The 13,623-nt window shown below is 42.3% G+C and overlaps 1 protein-coding gene across 1 annotated transcript in view; it reads right to left on the reverse strand.

The window, feature by feature from the left end:
- The window catches only part of LOC128740902 (kinesin-like protein KIF14), a 46,596-nt gene that overhangs the window by 4,444 nt on the left and 28,529 nt on the right, over positions 1–13,623 (reverse strand). The window lies entirely within an intron of this gene.

Genomic DNA, 13,623 nt, shown 5'->3' on the forward strand with positions numbered 1-13,623 from the left:
CCAGAAACCTCCACATGCCAAATTTGGTTCTATTTGCTTGATTAGTTCTCGAGTTATGAGGAAATTTATATGGAAGCCCCCCCTTTTAAAGAAGAGAGGAATTATAATTCCCCTTATAAAGAGGGGAGGGGTCTCAATTTACCATAGAATAAATTCTTGTCACCGAAAACACCCACATGCCAAATTTTGTTCTATTTGCTTGATTAGCTGTCGAGTTATGCAGAAATTTGTGTTTCATTTGTATGGGAGCCCCCCCTCTTAGTGGGGGGAGGGGTTTCTAACCATCACTAAAACCTTTCTTGGCCCCAAAAAACCTCTACATGCATACTTTCATGCCGATTGGTTCAGTAGTTTTCGATTCTATAAGGAACATACGGACAGACAGACAGACAGACAGACAGACAGACAGACAGACAGACAGACAGACAGACAGACAGACAGACAGACAGACAGACAGACAGACAGACAGACAGACAGACAGACAGACAGACAGACAGACAGACAGACAGACAGACAGACAGACAGACAGACAGACAGACAGACAGACAGACAGACAGACAGACAGACAGACAGACAGACAGACAGACAGACAGACAGACAGACAGACAGACAGACAGACAGACAGACAGACAGACAGACAGACAGACAGACAGACAGACAGACAGACAGACAGACAGACAGACAGACAGACAGACAGACAGACAGACAGACAGACAGACAGACAGACAGACAGACAGACAGACAGACAGACAGACAGACAGACAGACAGACAGACAGACAGACAGACAGACAGACAGACAGACAGACAGACAGACAGACAGACAGACAGACAGACAGACAGACAGACAGACAGACAGACAGACAGACAGACAGACAGACAGACAGACAGACAGACAGACAGACAGACAGACAGACAGACAGACAGACAGACAGACAGACAGACAGACAGACAGACAGACAGACAGACAGACAGACAGACAGACAGACAGACAGACAGACAGACAGACAGACAGACAGACAGACAGACAGACAGACAGACAGACAGACAGACAGACAGACAGACAGACAGACAGACAGACAGACAGACAGACAGACAGACAGACAGACAGACAGACAGACAGACAGACAGACAGACAGACAGACAGACAGACAGACAGACAGACAGACAGACAGACAGACAGACAGACAGACAGACAGACAGACAGACAGACAGACAGACAGACAGACAGACAGACAGACAGACAGACAGACAGACAGACAGACAGACAGACAGACAGACAGACAGACAGACAGACAGACAGACAGACAGACAGACAGACAGACAGACAGACAGACAGACAGACAGACAGACAGACAGACAGACAGACAGACAGACAGACAGACAGACAGACAGACAGACAGACAGACAGACAGACAGACAGACAGACAGACAGACAGACAGACAGACAGACAGACAGACAGACAGACAGACAGACAGACAGACAGACAGACAGACAGACAGACAGACAGACAGACAGACAGACAGACAGACAGACAGACAGACAGACAGACAGACAGACAGACAGACAGACAGACAGACAGACAGACAGACAGACAGACAGAAATCCTTATTTATAGGTATAGATAAATATTAAAATGGTTTTTGTAAATTTAAAATATCTGGATAGTAAATGGGACTTTGCCATATTGCATCCGAAGGCTAACATTTAATTACGCTCATCATGTTTATAGGTAGGTATTCAAAAAATTGTATTGTATAAATGAAATGTGCAACAAAAAGAGTTCCTACAAATCGGGATAACCGATAGCATTTCGATTTTTTATTTTATTCTCACGAAATGGAAGTTGATTGAAGGGTGGTTGGTGGTGCAAAGGACACGAGACACCCCATCAAAACATAATACGTAAACGACTAATACGTAAACGACTACTTACTGGTCGCAGTGATGAGTCCATACAGGAAAAAAAAAGACTATTTGATCCAAGTAAACATGTGGAAAGCTTATAATTTAGAGAAAGGAAATAGGTAATAAAGTTGATGAATCGAGTTGCCCCAGCAACGTCTAGCAATAAGAGAGTACAGGTTACAGTTACAGGTAATTATTTGCGGCATTTCGAGTCAGCACAAATACCTACAGTCTTACTCATATATTTATGAAGAACAAATCGATGATTCAATTAAAACAATTATTGAAGTATTTTGATGATCTAACAAATCCTTGTTATAACGCTTGCTTTTGCCTAGTTTTGACATCGATACGGACGAAATTGCAAATTTTGGTTACAACGAACGCTGCGTAAATCTCTGTTTTTGTAAAAAACAATTTGAGATAAACTGAAATAGAAATTTACATTTTAAACCGGAAACATCATTTGCAAGTTCGCGGATCTCCTCTTCCAGGATACTGCGCGGCAAATTCCAAGTTATTGGTGGGTACTGTACAGGGAAGACTGACAGGCCAGCACTTCCGAAAATAAGATACATCTTTGAAAACGTGCAAACCCAAAGAAAGAGCACGTGCTCGCCAGTGTAGAGGACAGTTTAGCAGCAAACGACGTACGAAACAGTTAAGAATAATTAACATCATCAAAAGCAGGAATTTCTCTATGTCAGTGATGTGTAGAAATAAGGATCGCAACCAGTAGTTGAAGGTAGATGAAAGGAACAACGGTAGGATAAATACAATGAACCACGGCTGAGTCGCAGAGTGCCCAATACCGGAGGAGATTAAAAAGCGGGAGACCCTAAAAACTGCAAGGCCGATGGGAAGGATGATATCCCATCTGGATTTTTGAGGGCGGGGAGGAGCTCATTACGGCTCTGGGTGTATGAACAAATATCAAATAGAACATCGGACAAATGGACTGATTAGAAGGACTCATTTTGCTAACTACAGAAGGGCCTTTCGAATCGACTGAAACAATGAAAGCATTACTTTCGGCTTTGGATAGGGTCATCATTAAACGATGAATCAATTATTTACTCTTCGACAAATCCTACAGGGAAGTTAGTAGTACGACCTGTAGTCTTCTGTGGATTTCAAGGCGACGTACAATATAGTTAAACGAAATGTGATGTGGCCGGTAATGCCAAAATAAATACGCTGTTCCGACAACACTGTTTCAACTGATGCGAATGGCGCCGCCCATCACGTGAATTCTTCTTCAGCAGCATAGAGCCTTGGTGGCTCGTGCTGTTTCAAGCACTCGTCTCCATTCAACTCGGTCTTAAGCCACTCGTCGCCAATTTCCTAGTCGTCTCAGAAGTCGCAAATCGCTTTCGACCTGGTCGAGCCATCGTGCACGTTGGGCCCCTCTGTTCCTGGTGCCGGTGGGGTTGTTGAAGAGGACTATTTTAGTCGCACTGTCGTCCGGCATCCTTACGACGTGTCCGGCCCACCGTAGCCTGCTAACTTTCGCTAGATGTACGATGGGAGTCTCCCCAAGCAGTGATAGCTATGAATATAGCTCGTGATTCATATGCCTCAGCCACTCTCCGCTTTCAGTTTGTACTCCGCCAAATATCGTCCGCAGCACTGTCCGCTCAAACACGGCAAGGGCGCATATGTCCTCCGTAAGCAGCGTTACGGCTTCAAGTCCATAAAGAACTACCGGTCTAATAATGGTTTTGTACATTGTTAGCTTCGTGCGGCGGCGTATGCTTCCTGATCGTAGCGTTTTACGAAGGGCAAAGTAGGCCCGATTTCCCGCTTGGATGCGCCGCTGGATCTTCTTACTAGTGTTGTTGTCCGCGGTCACCAGCGATTCCAAATACACGAACTCCTCTACCACTTCTAGTTCGTCGCCGTCAACGGTTACCGTCCATGGGAGGCGCGCGTTTGTTTCCTTTGAGCCTCTTCCTTTCATGTATTTGGTCTTCGACGCATTTATTTTTAGCCCAATTCTCCTAGACTCCGCTTTCAGTCTGGCGTAGATCGCAAAGTGCCTGGCAATGATAACGAAGTCATCTGCAAAGCCTAGAAGTTGGCTACTCTTGGTAAAAATCGTGCTTCTCGTTTCGATGCCCGCTCGTCGGATCACCCCCTCAAGAGCGATGTTGAACAGCATGCAGGATAGACCGTCACCTTGTCTCAACCCTCGTCGCGTCTCGAAGGGACTCGAGAGTGTCCCAGAGATGCGTACGAAACACATCACTCGATCCAATGTAGCTCTGATCAGTCGCGTCAGTTTGTCCGGAAAACCGTATTCGTGCATTATCTGTCATAGCTTGTCTCGATCGACTGTATCATATGCTGCTTTGAAATCAATAAATATGTGATGCGTGTGCCGGTTGTACTTCCGACATTTCTGCAAGATCTGTCGAATAGTACAAATTAGGTCCGTAGTTGCGCGAGCCCCCTTGAAACCCGCCTGATAATTCCCTACGAAACCTTGTGCTATCGGTGACAGCCGGCGTAACAGGATCTGGGAGAGTACCTTGTAGGCGGCGTTTACCAGCGTAATACCACGATAGTTGCAGCAGTGGGGTGGGTGATCGGCTAACCCTTTTTGTAGATGAGACAAACCACTCCTTCCATCCATTCCTCCCAAATCCTCGAAATAACTTAGTGTAGAGCCTTTGCTAGCGTTTCTCCGCCATGTTTATAAAGCTCTGCCGGTAGGCGGTCCTTCCCAGTGACTTTATTGGTCTTCAGCAGCCTGATTTCTCGTTTAACTTCTTGGAGATCAGGTGCTAGGACATCACTATCTTCCATGGGCGCTCCTAGGTTAATTTTCGTTCCGCCTCCTTCTGCGACTTCGCCATTGAGATGTTCATCGAAGAACTGCTTCCACCTGTCGACCAACTCGCACTCGTTTGTAATTAGATTCCCTCCATCGTCCCTACACATGTCAGGTTTCGGTGTGTAGCCCTTCCGAGTTTGGTTCACCTTCTCATAAAACTTGCGCGTGTCATTAGCTCGGAATAGTTGCTCTAATTCTTCACGATCTCTGTCCTTCTTTTGGCGCTTTTTGCTCCTCAGGATCGTGGTCCCATTACGCCCATCACGTGACGGAAGAATCAAAAACACGCGGACGAATAGTGGGTGAGATTTCAGTCCCATTCTCAAGGATTGACAGCGAGGAATGTGATCTGAAACTTACTTTTAACTCATATAACTTAAAAGGTCTGGGCCTACGATAACGATGTCCTGTCTCGAGAAGTCAAACGGAAAATTACTTATAAAACCCACAGTGGAAAGTGCGGCAGAAGGAAAACCTTTTCTTTTAGTAGCTTCTTCAGGTACCCATCGTACCTTGATTGGTGACATACTGAGCAAAAAACAAATTGAAAGTTTTATCGTCCGGCGCTTCGACAATAATTATAGTATGCCGAACTTGAAAGATTTATAATGTCAGTACACTTTGAATTGTTTAATTGTTTATTTTCTGAAACTTCCTCATGTTGATAAGATCTGACGTTACGTGAGCATTGCCCGAACCGCATCTCTTATCGCGCTCTGCACATAAAATATTTATAGATTGTCTCACGTCACGTTTCTATAGGTTCTGTGCACAGTTATGCAAGACCAAAATGCAATAACCGTCATCCACATGGAGTTATTTCGAAATAAGTTTGTTTGGAAGTGCGTTTTTAATTGAAGCTCCTGTACCAATCAACTCAGTAGTGCAAAATGAGCAAATGGTCCGTGTTAAATCAAACCGGACCAAGTCGCAATATTTAAAAAAAATGAGGTAATGGCAGCCATCGATCCAGAATTTTCTAAGCTACATTTTACTCTAATCGGATTACATAAATATTGCAAACAACCAGAGTTAGAAGATGATTTCGAACGATTAATAGCTTTAAAGCATACAGAGCAGCAAACTTTGAACGCGTTTTTCTCGAAATCAGAATTATGTTACTTAGTTCGGTCTGATTTAACACCGACCAAATATCATGTTTTGGCGTATTAGTCACACATTTCTGTCATATTTAGATTTATTTAATGATTGATTTACTCAAAAATTCTGCAAAAAATGAGGTTAGGGTCACCAGGGTGCCATTTTGAGGCTATTACAATCAAGTGTGTTATTGTCAAATATCTCTTTATTGAAAGTGGTATTCAAAGTTTAAGTGTACTTCTACTTATTTACTTCTAGCAGCATGGAGCCTTGCTGTATCAAGAATTTTTCTCCACTGTACTCGTTCCTGGGCTATTCGGCGCTGATTCATTGAGCATAACGACACACGCAAGTGCGCTTCAACCTAGTCGAGCGATTTAGCATATTGGACCCCGCTATTTCTAGTGCCAGCAAGGCTCTTGAAAAGAACAGATTTCACAGTCGTCCGGCATCCTTGCGACGTGGACGGCCCACCATAGCTTTCCGACTTTCGTCAGGTGCACGATGGGAATCTCTCCAAGTAATGCTTGCAACTAGGGATTCATTACCGTTTGCACTCTGGCAAAGATAGTCTTCGTAAAAATACTTTTCGTTCAAATACGGCAAGTGTACGTATGTCTTGCGGGTTGCGGAGGGAAAAGTGAGTCCGAATTCCAGCTTGAATGCGTCACAGAATTTTTTTACTCGTATTGTTGTTAACGGTAACCAAAGATCCCACATATATGAACTCATCAACCGCTTCCATTATTGTCAATAGTCACTGTTCGTGGGAGGCGAACAATGTTTTGAAAATTTGACCCGATAAAGCCCACCTGATACTTGCCTACGCGATCTATTGCTATTGGGGATAGACGACGCAACGAAATCTGGAAGAGCATCTTGTAGGCGCCGTTGATCAGCGTAATGCCGCAGTGATTACAGCAATCGAGTCGATCGCCCTTTTTGTAGAGAAACCGCAACTTACATTCACTACTCCAGTAGTTTCTCCTCTTCCGAAATCCTTAAAATTTAAGAATTATCTATTGAAGTGCCGTTGATTGGTGCTAGTGATTCTTTACCGTTTTTGTAGAGTGCTACCCGGAGTCGGTCCTTTCCGGTTATTATTCTTCAGCCGACCGTTTTCTCGCCGGATCTCTTTAAGATCGGGAGCCGGGACGCTATTATCGTTTATAAGAACTCCTATAACTTCCTATTAACTCCTATTAATTTCCGTTATATCGCCGTTGAGATGGCCATCGAAGTGTAGTTCTATCTACATCTACATGGTAATTCAGATTCGACGTGAAACTTTCCAAATCCTTGTTTCAATTTAGCTAGTATAGCTATTTAGAGAATATTACGTTTTATTTAGTTCACAAAAGTTAACCGTTTTAGTTCTAATCTCCTCAAAGGTTTAATTAAGTTTATTAGTCATAATCCATTGTAGCAGTTAGCAGACATACCCATATTTCACACGTTGTATAGATTGTACGAGAAAGCGTTTACGGTAATACTTGTAATATTATGGACTGCTTGCGCTAGGCTACAATACCCAACGTTAGGTATAAAGACCCCAAGGAATCGATTACTCAGTGATACAGAGCGATAGAAATGGTGCTAGCGCTAATCAAAGCTAAACCACAAACTCGATTCTCGATTGTTGGTTGTTGGTTGCTGTCGGAGGCACAGGAGGGAGATATCACCACATAAGCGAAAGGCGATAGCCCCATCCAAGGTCAGTGAGTGTGCTGGCTAATAAAGAACATTGATATTATTGTTTACGTTCAACGGATTAAGAGAAAATAGGGTAAGATTACGTAAAATTTCTATCATTGCGTTTTACGTTTTACGTTTTTAAATTTTACGTTATATTTAAAACTCTAAAGCATTGAAAAGTTAAGCCTTTCATTTTCAATTCGTTATCTTGACTCTCTTATGAACTATGTAGAAGTACTGTTTAGGATGGCGATTCTATAAACAACGGAGAGGAAAAATGCGAAACATATGTATACAGTACAGATGTTTTATAAACTCTCGTAAAAGTGGCTTCTACCACTGTGATCAGCCTTGGATGCACAGTAAGAAGATGTTTATTTACGTGTTGAAGTTGATCATGATAAGAGCTTGCAAGAACGCACGGTGTATATGTATAAAACAAATTAGTGCAAAAATAATATTATAATCTAAAACTTGTTATCAACCAGTAGACAGTATGTAGCACAGTTTAGATGAAAGTCCACTTTAAAAAAATATAAAGCAAAACATTCGCCTGAATCGGAGATAAACTATGGGTCGAAACTTTGTTTACTACAACAGCGAATCTAAACTTTATCTTTATAACCCGTAACCTAATCATGTTTACTGACGAGCCGAACCGTTTAGGTCCGCAACATCGAAGAAAGAAACCGCAAGTTGAGGAGGAAATTCAATCCAACCAAACGGACAATGTTACTTAGTATCGACATGTTAGCAAATGAATACACAACGCAATTACAAACCGGTTGTGCAAGTGCTTCCTTCCTTCGCTGAAACGGTAAGTGCATTGTATCCGTATGTTCGATTCCAAAGTATCATAATGACTTTCGCCCGCCCGCCGCAATCGGTTGATGTCACCTGTGTCTAGCAATCGGTAAATGTGTAGGATGTGTAACCACAGACAATGAGCAACGCAGCGGCAATCAATCACGGAAGGGTTTTGTCCTGTCAATAATTGTTACAATTTGTTTGTCACCTCCCGGGAGATTACGTGCATAAGGCCAAGGCTAAAGTAAGCCTTCTGCTGCTTCTGCTTTTATTTGACAGACGCTGTAGCCAGCTGTTGGTGTATAGGATGAAGGCAGGGTTAGTGCTATGATCATTTTTAACTCGATGCGATGACTGATTTGTTAGACCATTACCGTACCTCCATATTTGACTATCAATACGTAAACAGAAGGGGTTGTTTGACCGTTTGATGATTCCTAATCAATGTACAAAAGCACAAACAAGGATTATGATAGAAATGTACCTGGATTTATTTACCAAGCATACCAGGCGTCCTCCCAATTGGCTTCGAAGTACGGCGGTGGTCTAACATGCCAGTCGTCGGGTGCTCGAATCTCGGCTGGGAGAGTCGTTAGAGTCAATAGGATCACAGCATTAGCCCCGCTAGGCTTCTTTGTTGTTCATGTTAGTTCTATTCTTAATTGGTTGACAGTACATTTTAAAATTATAGAGAAATTATATTTGTTGGGAACGATTTGATAAACAATCTAGCATAGCAAAATTTGACCGCCCATGAATTGCCCGCGATTGATCTGGATCAACTGAAAATACACAAAGTGCCATCAGAATGATGTTTGTAAGTAGCAGATCATTCTCAGTGTGTATTTTCTGGTGATCCAATGCAGGTGAATTTGGGAGGGAAAGGAATGTTAGTCTGACACTTGCTGTTATTAGAGACCAAGGAATTCTTTGCAGCATTCATAACATCCATAAGAGTCACAAGAAAAAAATTTTGTTTGTGGAGAGGCATTGATCTGGATCCACCGAGGTAGGTGGTGCTTTCACTATTATTCGAGTTCGCGTACGATTTGAGGATTTTGATATCTTTCGATCATGGAACATACCCAGAACCTCGAAGTTTCTAGGCAACCAACTTCCATGAAATACACTCATTAATTTGGTCGACGCGGACAAACTTTCATTGCTGCATGAATTCTGTAATCTCAAACCAATAAAAAACTACGATTTGAAACCGTATGGTGGCACAAAAGCGTATTCACAACCGCGCGATTATCTTGTATCGATAGGCGTTTGATAAACTTACCTATTCAATTCTAAATTCATGCATCCAAAGTCTAAAAACAGGGCAAGTGGGACCTAAAAATTGCAACTCTTCAATGGTATCACTTCGAAGGTTTAATACTTATTACTGTCGTTTCTTAGCGATCGCAATGCGCTTGCACGTATAAACGGAACTACTTCTCACCCATTTGCAATACAATCCGGTCTGCCCCAAGGAAGTCATCTTGGCCCATTGCTCGATTTCGTGCTAAATTGGTGTGTGTTGAATGGAATAGACGTGAATGTCATGTCGGTTGACTAGAACTAGAGAATGGAAATAGATATCATCACCCGTGTCGAAACTATAAAAGTCTTGAGCATTATCTTGAACAGTAAATTGTGTTTTGCTCAACGCATTACTAATACTATTGCTAAGGCTTTATCGAAAGGAATACGCAGCATTTCAATGATTTCTATTGTCTGAAATCGTTTTACCACTGACTAACAGACGTAACACTAAAGCCTCATTCCATCGTCAATAGAAACGATCATTTCAAATTTGCGCTTAAGCCAAGACTCAACGCCGCTCGCCTGCACTGGCGCTGTTGTCAGATAATACACAACTAAATTCCAAACCATCTAACGTCACAAACAAGTCCGATGTCTCGCCCGCTATTCTGACGCTTGATTTTGAACCATCAAGGGTAGCAGGTTAGCCAGTTTTGTTGGAAAATTAACTGAACCGTTCGCCACTATAAACAAATGGAGAGTCTGCGAGTTGAATTCTCGGAGTTTATCAAGGATTTTTCGCAAGGTGAAGCATCCTTTTTATAGATATGTTTGGGACTTTTGATTATTATTTGCAGTAATGTGTATTTATAAAAGGATTCGAGCTCTGCTATACTTATACGTACAGTCGATATTTGTATAACGCGGATAATTGGGACCGCGTTATAAGAAACGCGTTATACAAGTACACGTAGCATATGGAAATTGAGTTAATTGGGGCTATACCTGAATTTTACGAAATTTTTAATCAACACGACCATGGTTCCTTTGGGAAAGATGTCAATATATATTTTTCCATCTTACAGATGCTTGGTGAGACAGAAAAAATCGCCTCTCGGTCTTCCAGAGTTTCCGGAACATCCGGTAAATTTTCATTTCTGTGAAGTCTTCTCATAGCTTCCAAATTCTTTTTAAAGTCCCTATGGCTTATTATTTGGCGTAATATAAGTAAAGTAAACAATACGTGCTATTAAGAAGCCAACATGCGATTCTCCGACAAATACGGAACATCCGTAAAAGTGGTCAACGAGCGAAAATTGTTCTTTGAGTTCGGAATTATGTTCATTCAACCTCGAATTGAACAATGTGAAATAGGAATGTAAATTCAGCGGTTTATGACTAAACCTGGCCATTATGAAATGCAACAAAAGATCCGACATTAAATGATTAAATTTGATGATCAAGGGCATCGAACTGCTTATCGTGTTGACGAAAGCCACAAAGTTTTCGTATCCTGTTCGCTCTTACAAGAAGCCCCATCTGAATTGTCCAGGAAAAGATGAAAACAAAAGTAATGACACTTCTCTCTTACTTTTTCTCAGGCAAAACCCATAAAAATATTAGATACCGTCAACGCGGATTTCGGAATGGCCATGGCTAACTACGATGGTTAGATTTCTGTTAAAATTTTCCCAGAAGTGCATAATACTTGGTGAAGAGCTTATACAAAAGTTGATATATTTGCTATTAGATTTGTAAGTATAGTAAATGTTACCGGAAGTTCAGTTTACTCTACCACATCTATCAAATTACAGTAGCAAAATTGGTAAATTCAACAAACTTGCGAAATAACCTCGTTTATTGGTCAGCGAACATTTTGCAGTATTCGCATCATTTCTGTTTCCAAATCCGAAATGTTTTATATCAAACCTTTTTCAAATTGTAGCGCGGACTTCAACATGAATTTTCCCTTATTGTTCACTTTGACGGCAAATCCTAATTTTCCAGTGAACGTTTTGGCGGCCATGTCGAGTCGTGAGCGGCTTATTTAGTTGAGGATTGCTGATATTCCATTTCATTTTGATCTATTACAAATTAAAAAAAATTACATTTCCAGTGACCAATTTCAGGTAAGCTTTGAATTTTCTACCGGTAAACCATCCAATGGCCAAATTGAGTCACAAATAGTCGAAATATACTTCTAGTGTAGTCAAATTACACTCAAAATATTCACGATATGTTCTGAATTTTTTGGAGGACCACCTTATGGCTTTCTAAGGTCGCTTATTTATTACTTTTTTTAATTCGTATCAATTACCCGACTAGTTACTTCAAAAATATTTTACCAATTTTAACCAACTTTACCAATACGAAAATTTCAACGGATATTCCGGAATCTTCAGCAGGCCAACCCGTAACTTTGTGGTTTTCGTATATCACTTAGAGAGTCAACTGTTATATGCCTTACAACTTCTTAAAAGACACCACGGTCATATCTGTTCAAAATCGCTCAAAATTCGAGCTCAAATCTCTGACCATCACCTATAGTCTATCACGTCAAAACCGTCCTCCTCGGCTGAACATTAGGCAGCTAGATAACCCACAATCTGCTGAAAATTACGCGCGACTACTGGAGCCTTCCTCCGAGGAGTCGGTTGGGGCAGACAGAATGCGCTCGGCCATCGAAGAGGCCGCTACCGAGGGTAGGTGAAAACCTCTGGAGTATACAAAATGATTGGTTTAATGGGGAATGCCAACAAACGGTGGAGAGAACAAAAATTGCTTGGAAAAATTATCTGAGCATTGCCACTATGGAGTACTTGGCCAAATACCGACGAGCAACGAACCAGTGAAAAGCGCCGAAATCCGGTATGTGTAGCGTATGTGTCAACCGGCCTACCGGCAAAGCTTTATAAACATGGCCGAGAAACGCTGGCAACAACTCTACATTGGGTTATTTCCAAGAATTGGGAGGAGGAGAAGCTACCGGAAGAATGGATAGCAGGAACTGCAACTGCAACTATCGCGGCACAACACTGGTAAACGCCGCCTGCGTACACTCGCAGATCCTGTTACGCCAGCTGTCACCGATAGCGCAGGGTTTCGTAAAGAATTACCAAGCGGATTTCATGGGGGCGCGCGCAACTACGAAACAGATTTTTTCAATTCGACAGATTTTCCAGAAAGTTCGAATCACATCTTTATTGATTTCAAAGCAGCATACGATACAGTCGATTGAGCTATGGTAGATAATGCACGAACACGGTTTTCCGTGTAAACTGACATGACTGATCAGAGTTTCGTGCGCATCTCGGGGACATTCTCAAGTCCCTTTGAGACTCTTCGAGCTTTAAGCCAAGGTGAATGCTTATCCTGCATGTGCTGCTCAACATCGGTCTTGAGGGGGTACTCCGAAGAACGGGCATCGAAACGAGAGGCATGATTTTCACCAAAGGTAGCCCACTTTTTTTTTGCAGATGACTTTGATATCATAACCAGGAATTTTACAACGGCGGCGGCAATCTACGGCTATGCTGGACTGAAAGCGGGGTTCAAGAGAATTGGACTAAAAATAAATGTGTCGAAGACCAAATACACGAAAAGAAGAAACAAACGCGTGTTTTCCACGGATGGTAACCGTTGACGGCGACGAACTAGAAGTGGTAGATGAGTTAGTGTATTTGGGATCGCTGGTAACCGCGAACAACAATACTAGATACTAGTATTGTTGATCCAGCGGCGCATTCAAGCGGAAATTTGAGCCTACTTTGCCCTTCGCAAAATTCTACGATCATTAGCCCAGTCGTTCTTTATAGACTTAAAGCCTTGACGCTGCTCATGGAGGACATACGCGCCCTTGCTGAGTTCGAGCGAAAAGTACTGCGACCGTTATTGGGCGAGTACAAACTGAAAGCGGAGAGCGGCGGAGGTGTATCGTACACCTGACGAAAGTCGGTAGGCCACGGTGGGCTGGACACGTCGTAAGGATGCCGGACGAAGACAGTTCTCTTCAAAAACATCTCCGGC

This window comes from Sabethes cyaneus, chromosome 3, assembly GCF_943734655.1.
Source record: "Sabethes cyaneus chromosome 3, idSabCyanKW18_F2, whole genome shotgun sequence".
Classification (NCBI taxonomy): Eukaryota; Metazoa; Arthropoda; class Insecta; order Diptera; family Culicidae; genus Sabethes; species Sabethes cyaneus.